Genomic DNA, 27045 nt, shown 5'->3' with positions numbered 1-27045 from the left:
GCTCAAATATATGCACAACTCATTCTATCAGAAGCTAGCCGTTGGAAAAGAACAATAGAAAAAGAAACTAGCCGTTGGAACAGAACAATAAAAAAAAACTAGCCGTTGAAACTTGCATACATATATGCACAATTCATTCATTCAGAACTCTACTCCTCTCTTCTCATTCATTCAGAACTCTACTCCTCTTTCTCCTCATTCATCAAGCTGCTACAAAATGGCTACACATACAGATTCTGAGTCTGAGAACTCAGAAGATAGCACCGTTGCAGCATATGTCGATGAGATTGTTTGGGACTTCATTAATGACCCACTTGAGGCTGAGATAGAGGCACGGATTTTAGCTCAGGCCGAGGCAGAACAAAATGAAGCTGCAGCTCAATCTCAACGGCACATAGAAAGAAACCGTGAAGCTGGACACTTCCGCTTGATGGCTGACTACTTCGACGACAACCCAGTTTACACGGACAAGCAATTCCGCCGAAGGTATCGTATGAGGAAGCATGTATTTCTTCGCATTTTACATGCACTTAGTGAGTGGTCCCCTTATTTTTGCTAAAGGTTTGATGCCTTTGGCAAGCCTGGTCATTTGCCACACCAAAAATGCACTGCAGCCATGCGCCTGCTAGCGTATGGCTACCCTGTTGATAGTCTAGATGAAAATCTGAGAATTGCTGCAAGCACCACCATTGAAGTCTTGACCAAGTTCGCGAGAGGTGTGAGGAAGAATTTCGGTGAAGAATATCTAAGAAGGCCCACTAATGAAGACACTAGACACCTGCTTCATGTTGCTGAGAATCGAGGTTTCCCTGGCATGTTAGGAAGTATAGATTGTATGCATTGGGAGTGGGAAAGGTTCCCAACTGCTTGGAAGGGACAATTTACTCGTGGTGATATTGGAGCATCCACCATTATGCTAGAAGCTGTTGCCTCACATGATCTTTGGATTTGGCATGCGTATTTTGGTGTGGCAGGGTCTAACAATGACATAAATGTGTTAAATCAGTCAACTTTGTTCACACAATTACTGCAAGGGAGAGCTCCTAAAGTAGAGTTTACGGTCAATGAAAATGTGTACAGGAAGGGTTACTATCTAGCAGATGGTATTTATCCAGAGTGGGCTACATTAATGAAAACAATCCCCCTGCCATAGTGTGAGAAAGATAAGAGATTTGCACAGCATCAAGAATCAGCAAGAAAAGATGTGGAAAGAGCATTTGGAGTATTGTAGCGAAGATTTGCCATTATACGTAACCCAGCACGATTGTGGGATAGAAGTGCACTAGCAGATATCATGTATGCATGTGTGATATTGCACAACATGATAGTAGAGGATGAGAGAGATGACTATCAAATTCGGTATGACTTGGATTACGACGAGGGCAGCGACCCAGTCCCACTAACAGGATACGGTCATGGACCAATTCAAGAATTTGCTAGGGTACTTCAAACAAACACTGAAATACGTGATCGAGCAATGCATCGACTGAAAGATGACTTGGTGTAGCACATATGGCAAAAGTTTGGAGCAGATGATGCCTAGAATTTATATTTTAACAATGAAAAATTGTTGTACTGTTCTAATTCCGCATGTAATCTGATGTATCCCTTTATTAACTTGTAATGTTTTCATTTGGCATGAAATCCAACATGTGCATGACTTGGTGGAGCAAATATGGCATGAAAACCAACGATTTCATGGCACCAAAAATAAATCACCATCCAACTGCATCTAGATGCAAATATACGCCTTTGAAATAGGTGCAGCAAATTAAGGAGTTCAATCGTATAACTGCAGTACCTTCAGCGCCTTGCCTCCACCTCGTCCGGCGGCTGAGTCCATCCGGCGAGCTGCTGGCCGCATGCCCGGCCACCACACGCGAGTCCAGCCGCCGCTCGCTTCGTCTCCTCTTCCAGCCGTCGACCGAAGCATCTCCTCCCCATCGCCACACCCGCATGCCTCTACTCCTCCCCATCCCCATCTCAGTTGGCCGTCGGGAGCCACAAATCAATCTGGCCACAAATCGAGCAAGCCACCTCGAATTTGTTCCAGTGGAGAACGGATCTGGCGTTTTCCAAGAGATTCCAGGCTGGGGATATGGGTGATTTGGAGGCGGAGGAAGAGAGGATTGAGGGGGATTGGGAATTTCGCGGGAGAGAACCAGAGCCAGATCGAGGAGGTTGGGGAAGACTTTGATCTGCATTTTTTTTTATTCTGATGGGTGGGCCCACGAACTGAGTTAGAGAGAGCCCACATTGGAGCACTTCTCGTTTCGCCTGAGAGTTTTCTAGCAAAGCCACGTTGCTCTTGCTCTTACATCCCCACTGTTTAAAGCAAATGTGTCGTGATAATAGGTATAAGTCCCCCCTGACTCACTTTTTAGGCTGATAATCATGCACGCTCTGTTTGGTCTATTCCCTCTTCGTTTTGAGCCCAAAAGACTCTGGTAACGGAGAATTGAAGGACTCAATTTTTTTTCTCACGGCTTTACTGTTGGGGTGATTTTTTGTGTTGTAGTACTTTGGCTTATGTTTGATGGTTTTGTTTCTTTCTACTTTGAGTCTTTGACCTTTAGTATTCAAGGGGCAGCTGGAGGACAAAGCCGAGGCAAGGATTCATTGGATCTTATTGATGATGCGCTTCTTACAAAATTAAGATTTGGATTGAATTTATTGCGGAATTGTCGGGTTACGTTACCACTTGGCAGGGACCGAGGGACATCACAATTCACGACAAGGTTGCTGCTAGCAGATTCAATCTCGACCCGGTCGAAAAAGACATTTTTTTTCTGTTATCTACATCCCATGCGGCGGAGCTAGTGTACAAAAGTGAACATTCGATTTCACGAGTTGGGACAAGACCATCTTTCCGTACTTCTTGCGATCTAAGGAGTTGTCGTTTATAGAAATGAGATAATGACAAAGTTCTTGAGTTTAGTGGAATATATACTTTAATTCTCGGTTGACTTATGAAGAATTAATTTCATGTTGTTTTGATAATATTCAGATAACATTGCTATCGTTCATCTCAACACTTGCTATCGTTCATCTCAACACTACGATGAATCCAGACTAGCTCAACATGATCGATCTATTTGTGGTCTTCCCTCTTGTGAGCTCTCTCCCTACAAATATGTTTCTCAATTAATGGTTTTTTTCTACTTCAACTTTCATTCATTGGCAACTAGAGGACAATTAGAGACAAGGATCCATTGGACTGCTATAATTACAAAATTAAGATTCAGATGAATTTATTTTGCAGAATTTTTCAGGTTACGTGAGCATTTGCCAAGGACTGAGGGACATCACAGTTCACAAGAAAGTTGCCGCTAGCATATTCCATGTCAACTAGCTCAGTCAAAAACGATGCTTACTAATTTTCTTCCGTTATCTACATCCCATGTAGTGGAGCTAGTGTACAAAAGTGAATCCACGGCTTTCATGAGTTGGGACAAGTCCGTCTTTCCCTAGTTCTTGCGATCCAAGGAGTTATCATTTATAGAAATGAGATCATGTCAGTGTAATTAAGGAGTTTAACAGACTATATAATTTAATTTCCAATTGACTTAGGAAGAATTAGCTACATGGTGTTTTGATAAAATTCAAATAACTTCTCTATCATGCATCTCAAGGCTTCGAATCCTGATTCTAAGGACAAATCTAACTCGACATGAGCGATCTGTTTGTGGTCTTCCCTCTCGTGAGCTCTCTCCCATTTGGTATATTCCCTCTTCTCTTCAAGAAGAGACTCGTAACTGAGAATGGGATGATTCAGTTTCACCTTTTCTTTCTCGTGGCATTCATGTTGGGACGGTTTTTGTATTGTAGCACACGTACTTTGGCTGATGGTTTTGATGGGTTTTTGTTTCTACTTTGACTTCTATTCAAGTGGAATTTGGAGGACAAGCGGAGATAAGGATCCATTGGACCTTATTGATGGTGCCATTATTACAAAATTAAGATTTGCTTGAATATATTTTGCAGATTTTTCGGGGTACATAAGCATTTGGCAAGGACTGAGTAACATCACAATTCACAAGAAGGTTGCCGCTAGCAAATTCAACCTCAACCCCGTCAAAAACTACACTTATTAGTTTTTCTTCCGTTATTTAAAACCCATGCGGAAGAGCTAGTGTACAAAAGTGAATCCAAGGTTTCCACGAGATAGGAAAAGTTGTCTTTCCCTAGTTGTTGTGATCTAATGGGTTGTCATTTACATAAATGAGATCATGGCAAAGCAATTGAGAACTTTAGCCAGAATATGTACTTTAATTTTCAATTTACTTGTGAAGAATTAATTACATGTTATTTTAATAAAAATCAGATAACGTCTCTATCGTGCATTTCTAGGCTATGACAGATCCGGACCTATCTTAACATGACCGATATGTTTGTGGTCTTCTCTCTGGTGAGCTCTGTCCCTGTTTGGTCTATCCCCTCTCATTTTCTGCTGAAAAGAATCTAGTTCTTGAGAATGGGATGATTTAATTTCATTTCTATTCTGCCCTACATTGATGTTGGGATAGTTTCTTGTGTTGTAGGATCTGTATTTTGGCCGATGGTTTTGATTCTTTTCTACTTTGACCTTTATTCAAGTGGTCATTGGAGTGCAAGCCGAGATAAGGATCAATTGGACCTTATTGATAGTGTTATTATTACAAAATTAAGATTTGTATGTTTTTGTTGTGTGGAATTGTGTTATCAACATCCCGTGCAGCGGAGCTAGTGTAAAAAAGTGAATACACAGTTTTCACGAGTCGGTATAAACCCGTCTCTCCCTAGTTGTTGCACGCGATGTGTTCCCTTTTGTTTGTGCGGACACGGGACCGAAACATGTCAACTGCAGTATAAATGTAAATTAATTATTTTGAACAAGACATTTGTTTTCTCATTTCTGTTTATTTTTTTGTCAGGTTTTCTCATTTCTGTTAGTACTACTGTATGATAGTCCACAGAAAATCTGAGCAACTTTATCCCTTTCTCTTCTTAACCCTGTATCTCCTTTTCACAAAACATTGGCCTTGGTGAAAAAGAGGCAGGCATGCTCTTGGGGGAAAAGGAGTGAGGACCAGCAGCAACCAAATCAGCTCCTAATCATTATCTGCTGGGGTAGAGAGAACAGGATGTAGATTTGGAGGTTAAATCCCATTGATCCTTGGGGGGGCAGAAACACCATGGAAAGAGGAAACGCAGATCAGATCAGATCGGCAGCATGCGTTGTGTGCTGCCCAGTTCATGCTTCCACTCGATCTTGCTCCTATAGTCGGCATTCGCCCTACCAATCCATCACTCAAAGCTGCGCACGCGCCAGGACCCCAAGTACATGCACGCCATAATGTGTCCCCAAGGGCCCCAGTGCCGGAGCTTTGGGCCAAAAAAAAAGGGGGCTACCGTTGATAAACTGATGACCAATTAGCAAACAATTAGCAGCTCAATCAACAAATTTCTCTCTATAGTTCATATGCAAGAGAAAGCCAAAGCACAGTACTCTAATTACCAATCAACAAATTTCTCTTCTTGTACTACTCCCTCCGATCCATATTAATTGTCGAAATATTACATGTAACTAGACGCTTTTTAGGCATAAATATATCCATATTTAGGCAAATTTGAAACAATTAATATGGATCGGAACTTACAACATGCACACGCGTGCAAAATGGAACTGTTAGTTTCTCAAAAAAAATAAAAATGGAACTGTTAGTACGCATAGCAAAATGGTTGCTGGTAGCACAGAAATTGGCACCAATCATAAGTTCCGAACTGTGCTACTCGCCTACTGCACGCCTATCTCTAATCTCCAGCATCCAGATGGTTTTTCATAGGCTTTTTCCGAGCGTGACTGGCCTCACAACGCATGGAATACGGGAGTGGACAGATGGACAAGACCGCCATTGGAATGTTCGTGCTTCCGTAAGTGGTACAGTGATTCCGCGCTCTGGAACCACATCAACGCTCGCTTTGATGCGGAGACACATCTTTTGTTTAACGGAGGAAGGAGAACGATTTACTGTAGCACGAATGGGCTTACAAACAGTGGAATTCAAAATCACGCCTAAGTACTGCTTCTTTATACTATAAACCCTACTATATAGTGTGTATTTCTTTGTTTTGGCCCCCTAATAACAGTATTCTTTGTTCTGTCCCTTCATGTTATTTTTTCCTGGCTCCCGTCCTTACAAACTTAAAGAAAGAATTTATAAACCGGAAAGGTGTGAGTACAACAATTTACTAGAGTACGAATTAATGGTCAAACATATATGCACTGACTACATACTTGGTATATGCTTCAGAGACCAAGGGATAAGTACAGGGTCTCAGCGTGGGTACTAAAAGTTGAGCGGGTGTGATCAATGATGTTTTTCACCCAACATGGATGGTGTCTTCATCTCAGACGCTCCTCCCCCCTTGAAGTGCATTTTGCCTATTTGTTTTTAAACAATTTGTTGTATCATATAACTGTTTGGGATGTGTACATCATGTTATGTAGAGAAGGTGTATTTGAACTTGTGTGGTCGGATCAACTTTTTTTTTTGTCTTTTGTTTTTGTTTGAGAGAACTAGCATGGTGGCCCGCGCGAAATGCGCGGGCTATGTCTGATAACATTTATGTTTATAATTATCTTGCACGGAGAAAATTATAACCTATGTGTGTGTGGGCTATTTCTATTATGGGTGTGCTATTTTTCAGTCGATTGATTTTTAAGAAAAAACTACACATTAGAGCCGGTTGGATTAAAATGTGAATGTCATCCCACTCTCACATCTCCCACGTGTTGCCGTTAGATTAAGATCAAATGGTCAGCACGTTGACTCATGTCTAACTAAAAATCAGTAGATGGACTTCTCTGTAGCAAAACCATTTTATTACTTTGCTTGGATATTATTGTAACCTATATATATGTTATTATTATATTTTTGTAAGTATCTTATGCATACAGAAAATCCTAATAGACGTATGATGATTCCCGTTGTCCATGGTAGTTTAAAAAAAATACTACTCCATATATGTTTAGAAGAATGACGATCAAGTTTTAGTTCAGTTATTGTATCGTCCAGTCTCTAAACGTTAGTTGGATAGCATTAGCTAATTAGCCCATTCCATCATTGACTTCAAAACGTAAGTTACTGTTTTTCACCTTGTTGGCTTATATTTTTAATATTAATTTGTATCACTGAACTTTTTTTCCACCACTTAGAAGCAGAGCGGATTTTTTGCACCTGTCTTCGGATTTGTACCGTTATATTTCCTTTGCAAATATAAGACATCTTCTACATTGCCATATACATGATGGTAGACCCCCCACTCCCCACCTGCTGCCTTGTCCCTCCTCTCTCTCTCTCCGTCAAGTGTCGTTGCGCCGCTCGCATTTGCATCCGACTGTGCATTCCCTACTTCCTCAGCGCAGGTGGCGGGGACGGGACCAGGCACACGCACGAATTTCTCGTGCTTGCCAATGTGCGGGGAGTCTCGTATTGGAGGAACGACATCTGGAGGAACTTCTCGCACTCATCGGTCATGGGCTCGCAAGCTTCCCGCTCGTTACCAATGGCTCGATAGTTGCGCTACCCGTCCCCCTCCTCTCTCCCTTTCTCTCTACACTCTGCCGGTCAGGATGGCGCATCACCGATCGGATCTAGGGCCACCCTCGATAGACGGAATCTGGACTGCCACCCACCGTCGCTGCAGGATATCCTGTCTTGCATCCCGTCCAGCAGGCCAATGCCACGGGCTATGAGAGAGAGGGAGAGGAGGGGGCGACACAGGGTGGGGAGAGAGACCAAGAGACAGCCGCCCCACATGCTAGGATTGCATTAAATACCAATAATTTTTTTCTTACAAAATATAGATACATGTTACTATTTAATATTTTCATGACATGTGAAGAAAACAACGAATTATTAAAGTTGAAACGCCGTAACACATATTTCACGTAACATAGTATATTACTTTTGGCATCACAAAAACAAAATATTAACTTAATTATCAGTAGTTATAACATATTGGGTCTATATGGGTCTTAATTAAATCACTCTAAAAAGTTATTCTAGCCCATCAAATATATTTATACTTCTTAATATTCTTCTTAATATTCTCATGATATCCTGTCGTAGCATATATATCGTCTAACGCCACATAAATAAATATTTGACTTAGTTAACATATTGGACATACTGCGAGCAGTGCATGTGCATGTGCATGATTTATATGACTAATACATTTTGAAATACAAACCATGACCAATCTCAATGCCCAACACATTGAGACGATCTAGAGTGCGAATGCACACCGTGGCAAGAGGCATTTCCTAGGTATCAATTATGTAATCTAGTGTCCCTTCGTCTCTTCTTTTCCTCTCCCACTCTCACACAACTTCTCTCCTTTTCTCTACAAATCTTGTGTAGTAATCCCGTCACCCTAGAGTAAATCTCTCTCTCTCTCTATTCCCTCGCTCGCCAAACTGGTAACACTTCCTCTTGCGATTTAATTTATCTCAGAGATAAGGAAGAAGGCATGCAGGTGGAGCAGTCGGTGGTGGCTTCTGGTTTGGCATGCTCCACCTTGACGAAGGGAGCAGTATAATTTAGTATTAAATCCCTGACTTATTATGGATCGAAGAGAGTAATTAATTTCATGTAGTCAAACATGATCAGTGCAATAGAACACTGGAAATCACCATGGTTCCAACAACGCCAAAATCTCCAAATAGCATGATATATTTATTCCAAAACTGGATCACTCGATGATGGTTGTGCATGCATGCCTAACACGAACATAGCACGTCTGCACGTACGTATACCATATCTGTGGAGCTGCAGAAAAAACTTTAATGAATCTTACTCGCATGCATGGTGGTTCATCGATTTGACTATGAGTACAGCCTAATTAGTCCACATCCTCGTTTAGATGCTAGACGTGCACGGCTTCGATGTGGAACCATGCACGCACGGCCTTAGCGTGCCGAGGCCCCGTGCACGCGAGAACGACCCAGCCACTCGTCCGCACGGCACCGGAATTCCGAACCGAATCGGTCCTCGCTCGCAAGGAACGTACGTAACGTAAAACAAATTTCTACGACTCTTAGATCCCAGATCCAACGTCCAGATTAATTGAGGTGATGTGGATCAACGTGGAGCCTTTCCTTGGTACCCCTCATATTGCTTTTAGTATATAATAGAAATAGATAGATAGATAGCTAACCCCGTATGCCACGAGGTGTGGTTGGATCAACTTGATAAGACGAAAATAATCGTTCTCTCCTTTTTGAAAGAATTTCTTTTGTCAACACTTGCAAGTAGAGGACCAAAGGCGATGGATGGAATAGTTTCTTGCTCAAGATATAGTACGGGCTCTAGAAAAGAATCCGACCATAAATTTTCATATGAACTTTTCTCCCAAATCGAAAACAATTTTGGTCGACGGGGAATCTTCATCTCCTTGGTTAAACAAAGCCAGAATGCAAGTTCTTTCTCCCTTATACTCCAAAAACAATATCCAATTTGACAAGTCATCGATCCTTTTGTTCCTCCTTATCATCATGACCATAGTTGATTATACAATTTGGGAGAGATCAACCTTGGTCATTATTTTAAAGCTGTAGGTACGGCGGTGTTCATGTTCGGAAAAGCCATAGATTAATTAACAATCATACCATGGATTGCTTTGGCAGTAATAAACAAAGTGGAAGTCGGAGATTTTGAGCTACCAGCTAGCATGGAGATTGCATAATGACAGCGATTCTGTCCGGTGATGGCGACTTTCGGATTCTTTCCGTTTCGTTTCACTGAGAAGGACATGATGGCTTTGACACCAAAAAGCTGTTCGTTTAGCTGCTTGTACAAGGTATTGATGTGGCAGATCTGAATCCCTCTCCCCCACCAAACCATCATTCCTTCTTATTATCTTCACATGTTTCCAGTAACAGCCGAATTTTCAGATGGGACAAGACAAACCCATCCTAGTTACCTTCCTGTTCCCAATCTACCACTAAATGACAGTATCTTTAAACTGTCAAAATTAAAAGGGCGCCTGCTGCTAGTTTGCCCTTGTGATACAAAAAAAGAAGGAAGAACATGCCACTTTGATTTGATGCTATTTTATCCCGGCCGGTTCCCGTTTGCAATGGCTAACCTTGGATTCTTGGCTTTTGATGGAGGCCTAAATCAGAGATAGTAGTAGTAGCTTTCTGATAATATTCTGTCTGCTCTAGGATAGTAGTTATTGGTGGGCACAGCATCCGCAGATTCGTCTAGAAAATCTAACTCATGAAAAGCTGGCTCGCAAATTCCCTGGAGTTAGGCTTAGGCAGGCCCAAAGTTTCACGCACAAATGAGCTTAAAAGCTTAGCTAGGTCCGGTCAAACGGCATGCGGCCACCACCAGCTTTCACTACTACTGCTGCTGCTTAGGTTTTGCTGATGGAATCAATCAATAAACTAGAGCAGACATGCTTGCTTTGTGATGTGAAAAAAGTAATATTCCCTTGCTAATCCCGTCTAGTTTAATCCAAAGGCTGGCGCAGCGCTCACCCTCTCTAGAGAAGAGGATAAAAAGTTGACTGCGAGCTAAGCGTTGCCTAGCACTCAAGCCACTTAGTTGGCCTTTGTTAATTACTAGTCACCATCATGGCAAGCAGTCATGGACTGGACAGGGTTTGCTACCTGCTGCTTGTTTGTTTGTTTCTCATGCACACTTCCAAGTGGTGCTGATGGATGTGAACAGTGACAGCACTTGGGTGGAGGATTTTAATCAGTCCTCACAGGCTTCTGTTCTTGCTGAGATTTTAACTTAAGTAACTGACAAAGATGGCTAAATCTGGGATGTACAGAGATGGTGAATTATGCTCTAGATGTTCATTATTCAGTGGACTCGTATTGGACAAGACTCGAGTGGTTTTGCTGAATTGTCTTGTTCTGGATGATATAAAGGAGAAGTAATCTCCAGGCCAGTCTTCTGGCATGACAACATCACCTTTGGATGCTTGTGGCTGACTCGAGTTCCCAACCAGATAGTACTACTACTAGATAACTACTCCATTTCCCAGACAGTGAACAAATTTGATTCGATCATGGAAATAGGCCGGGTAACAGTAGTGCCAAGATCATTTACTCACAAAAGGCCACAGGATCCACGCTGCAAATTCTTGTGCTGTTTCAACACAGGAGATGAACTGGAAAAAAAGAGGAAATAGAGGACAGCTATTAGATAATAACATATGGTTGATCACATCAAGGCACATGCCAAGATGTCAACTAGATTTTAGTACTCCACCCCCACCTGCAGTGTCTAGTCTCAGAAACAAGAAGATCTGATTCCTGGTTATGATACATACTATATTTTTATCACTTCTAACCAAACCATATTAGTACAACTACATGGAGTATATTAGTAGTAGTACAACTAACAAGTGTCAGGGAAACTTTCTAATGCTGCGTGTCAGCATGTGTAGCGTGAGAGACGCACATCTGATCCAGCTGCATAGTGGTGTACTGCTGTACTGTTTGTTGTAAGGTCATGCTCGTATTGTCGGTAGTCCAGGATATAAATATTCTTCCGGGTGCTAAGCAACAAGCGGTATAATAATACTCTAATAATCACCACGCCATGCGTCCCTTGCTTCTCCGTTGGCAGGTTAGCGACCTACCTGCAGCTTGAACGGATGTACACGCATAAACAGTGGATGGATGGGACAGGGTCATTTGGAAAGGCAGACAGAACAGAAAGGGAAATAATTTCAGAAAGAAATATGCAGTTCCTTACTCCAGTGGATAGTTATATATTGAGTACTGAAAGAAGATTTCTTTTTCTCAATTTGTATAAAACATAAGCAGTAGGAAGGTTCAGAGAATCTGGAGTCCATCCATCCATCAACACACCCACCCACGCACCAAAGATCTCGAGTAGATCAGGACGTTTGCAAACGGGGACAACAGATGCTTCTTGCTGGGGATACATGTACCGGAAGATGCTGCCATGAGATATCTTAATCGCCCCAGCATGATATGCCCGGCTCCTCCATGAACGCAGCTACTACTAATTTTAATTGTTCAAGGATCAAGATCTCACACACTGCATGCATGATTACTGGTTAATTAGTTTAGCACACACCCACGAGGCGATGGACGAGATAAGCTATACTAGGGGCCCCCAATCATGGTTGCTCCTCCATTGGTGCAGCCGAGAGAATCTGATTGCGTTTTTTATATGCGCGCCAACTTGGTGGCCGTAAGCTCATGCCCTAATGTGATCCCGGGAGAGGCCATTAGTCTAATCCCGTAGGTATGGGCTGAGAAATGCTTTAATATGTCCGGTATGTGTACCATGGGGTGGGGCAGGTGGGCACATTGTCTGCCTCGAATTTGTTGTATCCGTAGGTACACTGGATTTTGGTCTTTGGGAGCAGAGCAGGGTTGTAGATTAAGCTGTGGGTTGTTTTCTTCTTTAAGGAACCATACTCTTTTTGTTACTACTAGTTGATACTGTAACCAAAATTGAGAATTTCATGGCTAAATCTTCTTCCTTCATGGCGTACGACCAGGTACATCTCCAAACATTCCAAAAAAAAAGTTCCCCTTGATGTAGATTAGCCTTACGTAAGCGATCGGCAACAAGCTAGAGTCTTGCCGGGTTTTTTTTGTTTTTTTGTTTTGAGAATAACCGATCTTGGACACACCGGCGTCGATCGAAGTTAATTTGACAAACCCTGGAGGAGGCGTGGCCGTGCTAACCGCGCGTCTAGGCAGGCCGCAAGCAGGTGGCCTCCTGATTTTAGGCCTGTTTTACAGGAAAAACATTGTGCGACCGATGGGCTGCGAGGGAGTGCCACTACTTCGGCCTGCCTCGAAAAGGAAATGGGCTGCACGACCACGGTGAATGAAGCGACGCTCTGAGCAGCAAATGGGCCTGCGCGGTAGAACCCAAGCACCGGTCCGTGCGTTTCATGCAGATCGTGAGACGAGCCCAGGCAGGACGGGAAGCGAGCAATGTACCCTCGGCCTCGTCACTTCTCATTTCTTGGTAGGCCTGTTTCACTCCATGGCTTGGGCTGCCGAGAGCGCAAACTCTTACAGAGCCTGAGGCCGAAGACACTCGCCGCCGGCTTTGGAGAAAATTTGAATCTCCAGTTGCCTCCTTTGTCTCGAAAAAAAGCAGATTTGGCCTTGAGAGACAGAGATAACCATGGATCAACATTTAGCGTTTAGTTTTGCTATTTGTTTTGTTAGGTATTCCATTCGATCCAAAATAAGTGTCACAATTTTAAACTAGTGGGCACTTATTTTGGATCGGAGGTAGTATATGTTTGCTTAGCGTTGGCATCTTGAAATTGGAGATGACATCGTATCGAAGACTGGTATTGTGACACCGTCTTCTTCCTGGTGCAGTAGCGATGGAGTTAGTGTTTCTCGTGGCTCGTCTTTTGGTGTGCTTTTTTTTTAATATCTTACCAATTCATCGACTGGGCAACACTTTGACAGGTTGTTGCAAGGGGTGGGCACCCAACCATGATGTGTTTGAACGATTATTAGATTCCCACTGTTTGGTGAATGACCGTGTTTTCAAAACCTATGAGACTAATCGAGCTTATGCAAGCATGATGTTATGCAATTTCGTCATCGAATACATGGAGCTGTTAGAATCTAATGACCATTCATTAGATTAAACAATAAAAAGCATACCGGTTAACATTAGAGTACAAAATGCAAAGAGATTAGGAGAGATATTCATACGTCCGTTGGAGGATGAAGCCATCGTGGTAGTTGCCGTAGGACGGAGGTACCGGCGTCCTTCAGGCCGATACCGGCACTGACCGGTGACAAGCGTCGTGGTGACGACCTTCCCGTACGCTTCAGCGCTCCCTAGATCGGTAGGGTCGTTAGAGGTGTGTCGGGGCTAGCAAGTTCTCACGTGAACGTGGTCACGTGAGACACCAGGGGCTCCCTATTTATATAGCGCTGCGCGACGGGGGCCGAAACCATTAGTTGGTAAGTGCCCCCGATCAGGGCGCGATTAGTGGAATTATCCATTAATGTTGGTTAATGGATTAATTCCTAAAACACAGTCCTGTGATTAAGGACGTGGATTAGTTTCTCAAAACACATCCCTTTTAATTAGGACGTGATTTCAGGCATTTGTTTCCTGTTAAACAGATCAATCAACATTCTCCCCTTTGATCGTTAGTTTTAACACATCTGTCCTTTTCCGCAGGAATAATATACCAAAGTAAGGTGTTACAGTGACCAATGAAATGCCTCTAAAACTCAATACCTATAGTATATAACTTTTTTCAAAAGATAACATTTTTCTTATTGGGAGTGTTTCCTTTTAGCGGTCCTCAAAATTCCAGGATCATTAGGCTTCCAGTAGTCCCATGCCGGCAACATACTCACGAAAAATACTGGGTGGTAAGCCTTTAGTTAGCGGATCCGCAAGCATATGTGTCGTACTTATATGCTTGATGTTAATAGTTTGCTCCTGGATTCTATCTTTCACAACATGATACTTGATGTCAATGTGCTTGGCAGCAGCACTTGACTTGTTGTTACTTGTATAGAAAACTGTTGGTTCATTATCGCAGTATTATACAAGTGGTTTAGAAATGCTGTCAACCACTTTAAGTCCGGGAATAAAATTCTTTAACCATACAGCCTGCCGAGTGGTCTCATAACATGCCACAAATTCTACTTGCATCGTAGATGAAGCAGTCAACGTTTGTTTGGAGCTTTTCCACGATATGGCTCCCCTGGCGAGTGTGAATATATAACCTGACGTGGATTTCTTACTATCCACACACCCGGCAAAATCGGAATCTGAATAACCAATAACTTCTAGGTAATCAGACTTCCGATATGTTATCATGTAATCTTTAGTACCTTACATATAACGCAAGACTTTCTTTGCGCCCTTCCATTGGTCTGGTCCTGGATTTGATTGGTATCTGCCAAGCATCCCGGTTACAAATGATAAGTCAGGGCGTGTACATACTTGTGCATACATGATGCTTCTGACAGCTGAAGCATAAGGAACCGATTTCATCTGATCAGTTTCAATTTGGTTCCTCGGACATTGAAATGTCCCAAACTTATCGCCCTTGACTATAGGAGCAGGTGAGGGAGAGCACTTATGCATATTGTATTTCTTCAGTACTCTCTCAAAGTATGCTTTCTGTGATAGTCCTAATGTGCCTTCAGACCTATCTCGATGAATCTCAATGCCAAGGACATATGAGGCTTCATCGAGATCTTTCATATCAAAATTAGATGACAAAAAAATCTTGGTCTCATGTAGCATATCCTTATCGCTACATGCCAACAATATGTCATCCACATACAGGACTAAAATTGTGAAACGATTGCCTTTAAATTTTACGTATATGTAGTTGTCCACAACATTTTCCGTAAAACCAAAGTTTCTGATAATCTTATCAAACTTGAGGTACCATTGTCTTGAAGCTTGCTTCAAGCCATAGATGGATTTCCTTAGACGGCATGCTAAATGTTCCTTACCTTTCATCACAAAACCTTCCGTTTGAGTCATGTAAACATTTTCATTTAAGTCGCCATTTAGGAATGCAGTTTTAACATCCATTTGATGTAGCTCTAAATCATAATGAGCTACTAATGCCATAACGATTCTAAAAGAATCTTTGGATGACCCAAGAGAGAAAGTTTCATTATAATCGATTCCTTCTCTCTGTGTGAACCCCTTTGTGACGAGCCTTGCCTTAAATCTTTCAACATTCCCTTTGGAGTCATATTTTGTTTTGTAGACCCATTTGCAGCCTACCCTCTTAGCTCCATCGGGAATTTCTACCAAGTACCAAACGTTATTCGTGTCCATAGATTTTAACTCGTTTTCCATGTCAGCTACCCATTCAGACGAGTTTTCATTTTTAATGGCTTCCTTATATGAGGATGGATCCTCCACCTTTCCCATATTATTTACATCCTCACTCATATAAGTGACAAAATCTTCTCGGATGACTTTCTTTCTTTCACGTTGTGATCTTCTCAAAAGAGGTGGTGGTGAAGGAGGATCATTTTCTTCTTGAGGATTATTTTCTACTTGGGGATCCTCATTTGCTTCTTCTTGGTCTTCATTTGGGTGTGGACCTTCTTGGTCTCCTTACGAGATGTGGACGGGAAAGCTGAGCTTGAATTACCTACGTGTGTGGGGCTGTCCCGCAGAAGTAAGAATTTTCAATGCACAACTTAAGAAATTAGATCCGAAAACGATAACATGCCATTTTATTGGATACCCTCATAGGAGAAAGGGATACCGTTTTTATTATCCGAATCACACCACAAAATTTGTGGAGACTAGACAAGCGGTGTTTTTTGAGGATAATGAAGTCACGGAAACAAGGGAAATTAATCTTGAAGAAAAACGGGTATATGTACCATCCCCCGTTGTCCAAAAGATTTATTTGCCAATACGGAATATTAACGTGACACACAATGTTGATCCTGATATTCATCGCTCAGGCTCTCAACCACATGGAGATCCTGAAACATACCATTGTTAGAATCTAATAACCATTCATTAGATTAAACAATAAAAAGCATACCGGTTAACATTAGAGTACAAAATGCAAAGAGATTAGGAGAGATATTCATACGTCCGTTGGAGGATGAAGCCATCGTGGTAGTTGCCGTAGGAAGGAGGTACCGGCATCCTTCAGGCCGATACCGGCACTAACCGGTGACCGGCGTCGTGGTGACGACCTTCCCGTACGCTTCAGCGCTCCCTAGATCGGTAGGGTCGTTAGAGCTGTGTCGGGGCTGGCAAGTTCTCACGTGAACGTGGTCACGTGAGACAGCAGAGGCTCCCTATTTATATAGCGCTGCGCGACGGGGGGCCGAAACCATTAGTTGGTAAGTGCCCCGATCAGGTCGCGATTAGTGGAATCAATGTTAATGGATTAATTCCTAAAACACAGTCATGTGATTAAGGACGTGGATTAGTTTCTCAAAACACATCCCTTTTAATTAGAACGTGATTCCAGGCATTTGTTTCCTGTTAAACAGATCAACCAACAGGAGCAACCTCAAGACACATATGATGGATCTAGGAGCGCTAATCGAAGGACACATGATGGAGCTCTTAATTTTATCGATGATTTTCATTGTTTATATTCATTCCGATTGTTATCGATTTCTTGTACTGCAGTGTCTTTATTAATCGATGAAACCAAATTATTGTTTTAGAAGAATCGGAGAAGCCCGAGGGTTCTCGATATTGTCAACTAGCAATCCGAAAATTAGATCAAACCTCTAACCCAAAAATAGGAAAATATTTGGATATGGAAATTCAAACTCCAAATTAGGGGTACCTGCAGGACCTCACTCACATGTGTTCGCCTTGTTCGGTGTTTTACGTTTCGTCCCGTTGCAAGGCCAGCTAAGCTGTACCAGGAAATATTCTTGCCCCCCTCCCTCCTCGGGACGTGCATGGGGATGTTCCTGCACCCAGGGTAATGGGTATCTCTAGCCAGCGGGCGAGCGATATCGTGATTTTGACGGTAACAGCGACGTGGACGCACGAGCACATGCACGGCACAGGGTACATGTCCGGCAAAAGGCAAGTCTGCCTACGCCGTAGCCGTGCAGAGACGTACCATAGCCTTTGCTAGGCTGAGACGTGCACTCCATCGAGGAATCGATCGAGGGCAATGTGACTCACAATGTCACCTCAAAGATGGCCTCTTTCGAACTTTAGTTGCCTGCCTGTTACTGTTGGCGTTACAGCTGAATTTAGACAAAATTGACCCAAAACACAAAAAAATTTGAAATATGAACTCTAGGCGAAACTATTTCACAAGTCTGACCCTTTCGTGTAGCACCCGCATACTGGGCGTTAACCTTGCACTATAACGCCTTTTGACCGGGCGTTGGACCGGTGCCAGCGTGGCGACGCCGGAACCCACGGCAAGCCACTATAGCGCCTCGTCCACGGGCGCTATACGAGTAGTTTAGCGCTTTCTCACCCAGCGCTATATCCCGCACCCTAAAGCGGCCGAACCGCTCGGGCCAGAGGCAGAAACACAGAAGGGCTCGGCCTTTTTCCTCTCCCGTAAGAACACAGCGGCGGCGGCGGTTCCTCCCCTCCAAATCTCTCTCCCGATTCGTCGACTTCTCCGTGGATTCCGGTCGCATTTGCTCCCCCAAGGTATTCTCCTCCAATCCCCTCAGTTTGGTCCTTATTTTGCCCGAGAAATTTCGCTGTACATTTAGGGTTCGAGGGTTAGGATCCGGCTAGAATCACAATCTTCAACAAAATGACATGTTAGGATCCGGCTAGAAGGTCATCAGGAACAAACACTTCTGTTTGGTGTTGGTAAGGAGATAGTCAGTGCCTTGTATTTGTCAGTGTTCTTCAAGTAGATAGTCAGTGCACCATGCCCTCCCATTGAATGTCCGAAAATTGATGCCCTGGAAGTGTTAAGCTGTTCAAAGTTATCACTTAAACATAGTCATACATGCGCCACTTTTTCCACTTCTCATTTGTGGCATTCAAATAAAATCCAGCACCTACTCATGAACAGTCAAGATAAGAGTATTAGGCACCTCTGGGCATATGCACAAAAAAAATCATATCAGTATGACACAATTCCTTCCCCTTCAAAATGGGCTTGTGTAGAACTCCACAGATGTAAATCAGCTGCACTTTCTAATATATTATTATTCCATTTTTTTATGGCAATGGGAAGTTAGGCAGTAAGTTGTAGACTCAAATGGAAGTTCATGAGTTGGTATATCTTATAAACTGCAAATGGCACAACAAGACTGACTTGGTTACAGTCCTTACGAACACCAAACAGAAGTGTTTATCTTCTACAAAGTGCTACCATGAGAGAATTGTAGTTTTGTGGAATGTGGTCGGCCGGTAGTTGCTAGTTTTGTATGAAGAAAAAAATTATTGTTTAAATACCTTGATATGTTATACGAAGTTGTATTGTTGGGGATAACAAGACCTCAGAAAGTATGCTCTTTTCCATGTATGTGGGATGGCTGTTATAATCAATTATTTCTTAGGCATGGCTGGTTTGGTTTGTTCTTTGGATGGTTGTCTTCAATTCATAAGATGGATTTGTAGGAAAGGCTTGCTTTGTTGATATAGTTCGGAGTATGGGTGTCCCATTCGTTTGTTAATATGTCTTAATTGGAACATGTAGGATGGCGCTCCTAATGGATCACTACGACATGGCTCACCATGGGCGTTTGATACGGGATGAACAAATGGTAATGAGCATTTACATGTTGCTTCTTTTTGTCATTGTTTTGTTCCAAATGTGTAAGTGAGACGATCGTAACTTTAATTGCTTTTGTACTTGTTTTGTAGGATCTTGGATCCCTCAAACTTAGGTCTCACGGTGCCTCCTCAGGCGCCATGTATTACGATGAGCGGTACACACCGTTCATCTTGAGGACAGGGCTCCTTCCGTTCATCCATATGGTGACCCGGTCGACACCTTGGATGAACGCTTGTGCAATCACCGCGCTTGTCGACCGGTGGAGGCCTGAGACCCACACTTTTCACCTCCGGACCGGTGAGATGACTGTGACTCTTCAGGACGTGTCCATGATCCTGGCACTCCCCATCGGCGGGGAACTAGTATGTATCAATACGGCCTCTTCGGGATGGCGCCAGCAGATGGCGGATCTTATTGGTAGGGCACCGGAGGCCCCTGAGGACCCCGCTAACGACAGAGTGCCAGCGGGCGCAACGTACACTTGGATAGTTGAGAACTTCTCCGAGTGCCCCGAGGATGCTGCCATCGAGGTGGTTGAGCAGTACGCACGAGTATACGTGTGGTATGTCATCACACGCACTCTGTTTGCTGACGGGGGTGGCAGGACAGCTCAATGGCATTGGCTGAAGGCCTTGACCGTATGGGAGTCAAATTGGAGCTGGGGCACAGCTGCATTTGCCTACCTTTACCGGCAGGTAATTAATATTTCATTGTTGTTACTATGTGCAATGACCTGTGATGGCATGTCTTAATTTAATCCGTGATTGCCTTTTGTTTTAGTTGGACAATGCCTGTCGTAGGAGCAAACCAGACAGCGGCATAGGTGGTCCATTGCTTCTACTGTCTGTTTGGAGCTGGGAACGCTTCCCCGTTGGACGCCTGGAAACGTTGGCATTCAATGATTGGGACGATCACAAAGACCCGCTGCGGAGACCCACTTGGGCTTACAAGTGGGACCGTACGAGAGATAACTGGAACGACACTAAACTTCTGTACAAGCAGTACACGAACGAGTTCGACACTTTAACCCCCTGAGCAGGTAAATATTGTTATTGCATAAAATTATTATGATTTCAGTGCTCTATGGTAACTGAACATTGCGATGCTTGTGATATGTTTAAGGTGGAATGGCAGCCATATGGTAGTGGGGACGATTTCGGAGTCCCATTCGATTATGAGCTAAACCCGGAGTGCTTGGAAGAAAGACATCTGTGGTTGATGCGATCTCCAATGATATGCTTGTGGGCGGTTGAACTTAATCTACCACATCGTGTGATGCAACAGTTTGGGTTGTTACAGACCAATCTGCCAAAGTGGAAGGACACAAACATACAGCTTCACGAGTAAGTTTTTGTTGTTCCCATTAAGTTTTGCGGTGTTACCTTTTTACCGCAATAATATGGTGCCTTCCATATTTGTAGGCTTGATAGAAAAAAACAGAAGAGCAAACAAAATTGGCCTAAGGAACATAGGGCGCATGTGGACAAGTTCAAAAGGTGCTTGGCCAAGATGGAGAATGGTGAAGGAACCCCCCAACGGACGGCAAATCCTGATGCATTTAACAACTACCTTCGTTGGTTTCTTGAGAACACCAGAGCGGAGATTTGCCGGCCCGCATACAACCATGAAATTTTGGAAGATGACAACCTATTCGACGAGGCTTCAAACGCGGAGTACAACAGGCTTGTAAAGGATGAGAGGCAAACATCATATGCTAATGTCTTGCACTTTGTGGTAACGGTGTTATGCTTCTCCAGTCTTTTGTGCTTTTTGAATACTCTGTTGTTACACATTATTTTCCTCATTTCAGCGTGATGAGATCAGGAAGGACGCCGACAGAACCGAGATAGTTCTCGATGAAACTCCTCACGGGAAAAAGGGGGAGAGTACACTAAGGAAGTTTATGAAGGTGCGTGCTTGGATGTCTTGTATTTGCATATATGTGAACCGAGAAATCAATTTTTCATTTCTGAACAATACAGCAGCAAGGCAATAGGCTACGGCGGTTAGCCAACCTAATAGGAGGTTGCCGTGACCCCGAGATGTCATCGTCAGCACTGTCTAGTTCGTCTTCACCCACCGATGTTGATGAAGATCTTCAAGATGACTTGTCCAATGAGGTTTGAATTGTGCTAACATTAATGCAATTGTCATGTCATGTTAAATCTATGACAAGGTTTGATGCATTTGTCTTACGGGCAATCGAATGCAGGAAGGACGAGATGTGGAAGACGACACCACATTAGCTGATTATCAACGTTCAATCCCTAAGCAGCAGCGTGTAAACAAGGGAAAGGGACCCCACAGATTTACACCATCGGATTATTTGACGAAAAACAAGAAGGTGGTCGTTCATTCCGACAGTGAAGATGAGGAAGCATCCAGGCTCGTTTACTTGGTAAATCATTTGATCGTTGTCAAAGCATACAAGCTTTAAAGTGTGTGCCTTCCGTGACTAATATGTCAACCAATGATCAACCTTAGGTGGGTATTCGTAAGGCCTATTACGCTTCTTCCACGTACCTAGAATCTGCTTGGCGGTTTCGTCTGAATATTTCAGAAAGTACTCATTCAGCTTATCGAAAGTGTATTGAGCAATTGCCGTAACGAGCAATGCACGGACCCCCTTCAGCACATTATTGAAGTATTCCGCCATTTTACTTGTCATTTGACCGTACCTGCGGCCCCCTTCATCAAAAGCGCGTGCCCACTTCGACCTATCATCGAGGTGTCTAATCAGGAATTCATGCCCCCCTGCGCTGAGGTCCCGTGAAGCGAGCAATGTGTTTATCAAGTTTGTGAACCGTCGATCGGAGTAAGCCTTGCAAGATTCTTGAAGAAGGTCAGTCAGTTCCTTGTTCCTACATGCTCTAAAGAAGTTGGCACAAAAATGCCGCATGCACCATCGATGGTGCAATCGAGCATGGCCAGGAATGTCAACCTCCACCGCGTTCAAAATTCCTTGATGGCGATCTGATATGATACATACTTCCCTTTGCGACGGTATAACTTTCGATCTAAACAGACCCATGAATCATGCCCAATTATCGTTGTTCTCTGCTGAAACCAATGCAAAAGCCAAAGGCAGCCCAGAAAGCACGGCCAAAAATCCGGACGGTTGCACCTTTGTAAGTCCTTGTTCGTTGGCCAAAAGGCTCGACCACATGAACCATGCCCGGGTTTGTATGCGCCATAGCACCCAACAACCTTGGGAGACGGTTGTAGGCTTCCTCTCAGTCACCATACAACATCTTGAATGCGGCTTGCTTTGCCTTCCATGCCTTCCCATACTTCACCCGGTAATGGAACAGAGTATAGACAAGCTCCATGACCGACTTAATGGGCAATATTGGAAGTGACTTGATGGAATTAGAAAGCCTATAAGCGATGAATTCTGAGGTCAGTTGTCTATGATCGTTCTTGACCATAGGGTCATCTATGTTCTTGCCATCGCACAAGTGAGTTGCACAACAACTCACGATGTACCATTCGGACCCTAGTTTACGTGGCCTAGCACGGACTATCCATGGACAACAATCTTCGGTACTCTTAACCGTGTATCGAATCTTGTTGTTAGAGTGGACAACCTTGTACGGTCGATGGTGCTTGACCGAGAACTCTTTTATCCACATCTTAAATTTCAGCAATGTTCGGAACCTCAAACCAGCCTTAATGCCATACCATCTTTGTGTCACATCCCGATTGGAACTTGGCCTAGGTCCAAGCACGAACCCTTCGCCACCGTCAACCACGGCCTGATCCGCCAGGCTAACATCACGGAACAATGGTATACTTGGATCCCGGTCAGTTACAACCTTGAAAGCGTTGGCTTCTTTGGCTGTCAACCCATCCTCATCAACTTCTTCCTCCGGACCATCTTCATCCGAATCCGATGCAAATACTCGGTTAAATGGGATTTCACGGTCCATGTCCTTTTGCTCACAATATGCCTCCAAATCACCTACATTATTGTCATGCATATCATTGTTCTCCTCTAGCCACGGTTCAGGTTGTTCGTCTGTCATCAAGCTCGATGGTTGCACCTCTTCAGGTTCAGGCCGACTCATTGTAGTCTTGCCAACATCGGCCTCAACATTTGGCTCAGTTCGGACAGGACTTCTTGCACAAGAAGGGGAAGCCGCACTACGGTTCAGGTCAATGTGAAAATCTGGAACAGCCTTTCCTGTAGCAAATATCTCTAGAGCTTTGTCTTGTGTTGGCCCACCGTCGCTTTGTATGCCTCCCAACGTTGCTCGGAAGATATGCACATTGTCTTCCAACGGAGGTGCACTCCATACCCAACATTGTGTCTTCCCTCCAACTCTACCACGTCGCTTGGCTCCATCCATTTCAACTCAAGCCTCACTTTCTCCAATAGCTCGGCATAGGTTGGACTAAAATCGAACACCAAGTCTCGCTCCTCCGTGTCCGCCTTTACATTGTCTCCCAAAAATGCCTCTTTGTCCACGTGATGAACATGAACAATTCTTGCCATCTAGAATAAACATCCATCAACATCCCTGAGATTTACTAATATCCAACAAGAAAAGTGCTACATATCCAAATACTAGACACCCTAAATACCATTCCATACTTCGGACCAAATATTCTTGGGCCAATTACATATACAAGGGTTTGCCCCAAATATATCCAACAAGAAAGTGCTACATATCCAAATACTAGACACCCTAAATACCATTCCATAATTCGGACCAAACATTCTTGCGCCAAGTACATAAACTAGGGTTTGCCCCAAATCCCATAAGATATGTATAGCGAAATTTCTCGGGCAAAATGCGGACCAAACTGAGGGGATCGAAGGAGAATACCTGGGGGGAGCAAATGCGACCGGAATCCATAGAGAAATCGACGAATCGGGGGAGAGATTTGGAGGGAAGGAACCGCCGCCGCCGTTGTGTTCTTACAGGAGAGGAAAAGGGCCGAACCCTTCTGTGTTTCCGCCTCTGGCCCGAGCGGTTCGGCCGCCTTAGGGTGCGGGGGCATAGCGCCGGGTGAGAAGGCGCTAAACTACTCGTATAGCGCCCGTGGACGAGGCGCTATAGTGGCTTACCGTGGGTTCCCGGCGTCGCCACGCTAGACTGGGACGCCACGCTGACACCGGTCCAATGCCCGGTCAAAAGACGTTATAGTGCAAGATTAACGTCCAGTATGCGGGCGCTACACGGAAGGGTCAGACTTGTGAAATAGTTTCGCCAGGAGTTCATATTTTAAATTTCTTTATGTTTTGGGTCAGTTTTGTCGAAATTGAGGCGCCACAGTAAGAGTTCATCGACGTGACGTGTAAATAGTCGGCCCGGCCGGTCGCTGATCAAAGGCTGCATGCTTGCGTTGGTTCACTTGATAGTAGTGTTAGCTGCTACGGAGTAGATTAATTGTTGTAACGTAGCACGTGTTTGGTGCTTGCCATGATTAGTGTAGGGTGATCGAGCCCCTGGCTTCTATATACCTCATGCACGTGCATAATCATGCATGGATCCACGATTGTCAACGTTTTGATCCGGCCTTTCCACAAAAGTTTTATAGTAACTGCGGGCGCGCGCGCACGTTAAATTCGCGTAAACTATTTTCTTCAATAGCTAGCTTAGCTTAATCAGTAGTCACCCCATGCTTGGTCTAGTGCTTAATTAGTGTTGTCGTCGGGACACGACGACAGGACGCACGTGAATGCAGCATTGGTCAGTACTCTCAATATATAGTCAGGTGGGTACAATATGGACTATAGCTACTACGCGCTAGGTAGGAGTACTCCTAATTCCGAGCTGTCGGCCGGCAGAATTGCTTTCCTCAAGCTAACACTGCTCAAGCCTTAAGCCTCATGAAGAAGAAGAAGCCAACACTGCTCTTGAATACGGAAAATATATATATATATATATATATATATATATATATATATATAATGAATAGTTGATAGAATATAATTTGATTTGAATATGATTAAAAACTGAAAAAAAATTAAAAATAATAAAAAATATTAAATTTTAAGAGCCATCGTTAGCATCTATTAGGCATATAAAACCCATCATCCGCATACAAGATCACAAATGCATGGGATCATATGATTTATAGTGTGCAAACGAAGAATAGCCAAGGAAACAGACAATAAGGCTGCAGTGTGTCGTAGACACTATCATTAAAGCGCAAGACTACTCTCAAGATGGAGGAAGCCACGTTTGTATGCAACCAAAGAGTGAAGTGGCAGCCAAAAGACCTCTTATCACCATGCATGCATGCATCCAAAGACTATAAAAAAGCCTAGGACTTATAAAGGAGTTGCATCATGGACATGAAGAAAGGTGAGGTAAATAATGCATGGGAGCACTATTTTAGCCAGCCATGATGTCTATATAAGGAGGCTCTTTGTAGCATTGGAGGACACACAAACATCGAGCACAACACAAGCCTTCAGAGCAGCAAATAGTTCAGGACAGTTAGCCAGAAAACTATCTGCTCTCTAGTAGTAGTAGTACCACTTTCCACTGTAATAAAACATGTGTAATCAATGCATTTGTAACATAAGACTGGGAAGGTAGTAAGGTAAGATTCCCGGGGAAAACCGTATGTAAATTATACTGTGAAATGAAGTAGTTTAGTTTTTTCCTCGGTCTTTTTAGCATGTTTATATCGGTGGGTGCTTATGCTAGGGATCCTATAGAAGAATTTCTGCGTGTAGTTCTCTGTTAAGCCGTGTGTATGGCGTTAAAATGAGAACTTTGTAACCGTAGAGAAGTGTTTCCTTCGGGTGGAACTGTCTGGAAAAATGATAAAAAATCATCCATATAAACCTGACTAAAGACGCTTAAGGAAATAAACTTAGCTACTACTGAAATAATATAATAATAAATATGGTGAGTACTGAGGAGAAACGAAAACCATCGGTAGTTCCGTTGGTAAAAGATCATGTAAAAGATAATCATAATCAAACATATAATAATATATATGTATATGGGTCCAGCACCATTAAGCTAGAAGCTAGCCGTGATTGTGAACGCTAGGCCCCAGACCACGCGCCTCATGCTTGTTTGTTTGGCTTTGAGGCCTCACGGACGGCTCACCGGCCTCGTCGCGTTTTCTCATTAAGAAAAAGTAGCACGCATTGCAATGATCAAGGGTAGTAGTCTTTTTGAAAGAGAAACAAGTACTCCTAGTCCACACCACATTTACGAACATTAATTTGGTGTCATGGAGTGAAGTAGAGTACATGTAACACACCTTGATTGTGGCTGACAGATCTCAAGGCATGGCCATATATCTGATCAAAGAAGTTAAGAGGCTGCTAATCATTTCAGAGCCCACAGTATTCTGTTTGATCACCACTCATGTTATGTTAGTAAGGATCTCGCATTACCGAAAAAAAAAACCCGGCGTACGTACCAGAAGTACTCCAAACAGTACTTGAATTGAGCAGGACCCGCCCGACACGCACTGACGCACCTGCTGCAACGCGTGGGAGGCGCGCGTAGTACGACCATGTATACGTGCCGTGCCGTGCGATCAACCGCCCCCCACCCCCCCGCGCGCGATTGCGTACGCCCGTCCCGGAACAAACTGTGTGCTCTAGCTATGTCCCGGCTAGGCGTATGCCCGCGCGAGAGAGAATACGCGCGGATCGACATGGTGGATTGCGACGATGTTCCATCCATCAACCCATTCATCTGTCCTTTTGCCTGTACCTTGCATCTCTGCACGCATAGGTTTCCGTAAATGCGTGTGCGACGGGGAAAGGAAAAAGGCGAACAGTCGATGCATCTTCTCACTATTTTTTGCGTGCTGCTTCTC

The 27045-nt window shown here is 43.6% G+C and overlaps 2 pseudogenes; both read left to right on the top strand.

Annotated features, from left to right (window-relative positions):
• Positions 1-393: 393 nt before the first annotated feature.
• Positions 394-1543, top strand: LOC100840814 (annotated as a pseudogene).
• A 4314-nt stretch (positions 1544-5857) lies between these two features.
• On the top strand, positions 5858-21685 carry LOC100840513 (annotated as a pseudogene).
• The last annotated feature ends 5360 nt before the right edge of the window (positions 21686-27045 follow it).

This window comes from Brachypodium distachyon, chromosome 2, assembly GCF_000005505.3.
Source record: "Brachypodium distachyon strain Bd21 chromosome 2, Brachypodium_distachyon_v3.0, whole genome shotgun sequence".
Lineage (NCBI taxonomy): Eukaryota > Viridiplantae > Streptophyta > Magnoliopsida > Poales > Poaceae > Brachypodium > Brachypodium distachyon.
Note: the sequence above shows the minus strand (reverse complement) of the source record. Positions and strands in the feature narration are given on the sequence as shown.